Source organism: Dromiciops gliroides, chromosome 3 (assembly GCF_019393635.1).
Source record: "Dromiciops gliroides isolate mDroGli1 chromosome 3, mDroGli1.pri, whole genome shotgun sequence".
NCBI lineage: Eukaryota > Metazoa > Chordata > Mammalia > Microbiotheria > Microbiotheriidae > Dromiciops > Dromiciops gliroides.
This window is the reverse complement of record NC_057863.1, coordinates 570,130,555-570,132,730: the sequence shown is the minus strand read 5'-3', so window position 1 is coordinate 570,132,730 and position 2,176 is coordinate 570,130,555. Positions and strand designations below refer to the sequence as shown.

At 42.6% G+C, this 2,176-nt stretch overlaps 1 pseudogene; it reads left to right on the top strand.

The window, feature by feature from the left end:
- Positions 1-1,096: 1,096 nt before the first annotated feature.
- On the top strand, positions 1,097-1,654 carry LOC122750188 (annotated as a pseudogene).
- Positions 1,655-2,176: the final 522 nt, after the last annotated feature.

Below are 2,176 nucleotides of genomic sequence, written 5' to 3'. Positions count from 1 at the left end.
TTTTTTTTTTTTTTTAGTGAGGCAATTGGGGTTAAGTGACTTGCCCAGTGTCACACAGCCAGTAAGTGTTAAGTGTCTGAGGCTGGATTTGAACTCAGGTACTCCTGACTCCAAGGCCGGTGCACTGCGCCATCTAGCTGCCCCCACACACCATTTCTTATAGCACAGTTATATACATTACATCCATTCACTACAATTTGTTTAGCCATTCTTCAATCAATGGGCATGGCCTTTCTTTCCAATTCTAATTCTATCATAAAAAGTGCTGCCATAGATATTTTGGAGTATGTGTAGACTTTTTTCTTATTGATGGCTTCCTTGGAGTAAAAGTCCAGTAGTGGAGTATCTGGTTCAAAGGGTATGAACATTTTAGACACTTTATTTTCATAATTCAATATTGGTAAAGGGTTATTTATCTTATTTGTGTTTATTAATTGTTGCTGATTTCTTATTTCTTATTCTTTTTTAGTGAGGCAATTGGGGTTAAGTGACTTGCCCAGGGTCACACAGCTAGTAAGTGTTATGTGTCTGAGGCTGGATTTGAACTCAGGTACTCCTGACTCCAGGGCCGGTGCTCTATCTACTGTACCACCTAGCTGCCCTCTTATTTCTTATTCTTAATCATTAAATGGGTATTACCTCAAACTGAGACCTGGAAAAGACATTAGCTTAAAAAGGCCAAGGTCTCCCACTGCATCTGGGGTCATCTCCAGTTGTCCGGATCTATATCTTGCCACTGGGCCTGCATGGCTCCGGAGGAGAGTGAGGCTGGTGATTTTGCACAGTCCTGCCTCACTTAAATCCAATTCATTTGCAAGTCAAGACGTCACTCTTCTCTGATGTCATTGGTCCTCTTCAAGAATGAAGAACAAATAGCATCAACATTAATATTTTAAGTATCTTAGGTGCTAAGCCCTTATCAGAAAAAACATGATACAAAGATTTTGTTCTCATTTAATCACTTCCCTTACTATTGTAGATGCATAAATGCTGTATGTGCGGAAGTTTTTAAATGTCAAGTAATCAAAGTTCTCATTTTACCTTTTGTAATTGCCTTTATCTCTTGTTAGGTTAAGAATACATTACTGGTGCCAGCATGGGAGTCGACATTCACCACAACAAGGATGGTTAAGTCCGGCGCAAGGAGCCCAAGAGCCAGGACATCTACCTGCGGCTGTTGGTGAAGCTCTACCGGTTCCTGGCCCGTAGAACACCCACCCACCCCCCCCCACCCCCCCACCCCCCCCACCCCCCCCCACCCCCGTCCCCGTCCCTGTCCTGAATGATTAGGAAGATGAAACTGCTGGGCAGGGAAAACAAGACAGCTGTGGTTATTGGGACCCTGACCGATAATGTGAGGATCCAGGATGTTCCCAAGCTGAAGGCGTGTGCTCTTCGTGTTACTAGCAATGCCCGGAATCGCATCCTCAAGGCTGGTGGGAAGATCCTCACCTTTGACCAGCTAGCCATGAGCTCACCCAAGGGCAACGGCACTGTCCTGCTGTCTGGTCCCCGGAAGGGCCGCGAGGTATACAGGCATTTTGGGAAGGCACTTGGCACTCCCCACAGCTGCACCAAACCATATGTCCGATCCAAGGGCTGAAAGTTCGAGTGTGCCAGGAGCTGCCCCGCCAGCCCGGGCTACAAAAACTAATTCCGCTCCTCCTTGTTACATTAAAGATTTTTGGACAACAACAACAACAACAAAGAATACATCGCTTTTCCATAAGAGGTAATTTTTTATAGTATGATCCTTAATTTTAAGGTCATTTATGTATTTAGATTGTACTATATGCATATATGTACATACATTAGAATGTGATGTAATCTAAGTCTAATTTCTGCTTGACTGCTTTACAATTTTTCCAGCAATTTTTATAAAATTAGGGAATTTTTACCTAGACAGCTTATGTTTTCCATTTTATAAAAAACTAGGTTACTAAGTTCTATTGTTTATCAATCTCCCTTGGCTAGTCTGTTTCATTGCTCTATTTCTATCCTTTAATCAATAGTTAAAGAAAGTTTTGATGACTGCTGCTTTACAATATAGTTTGAGGTCTAGAAGTGCTATTTACCTTTCATCCTTACTTTTTTTTTGGGGGGGGTAGGGGCAATTAGGGTTAAGTGACTTGTCCAGGGTCACACAGCTAGTGTCAAGTGTCTGAGGTCACATTTG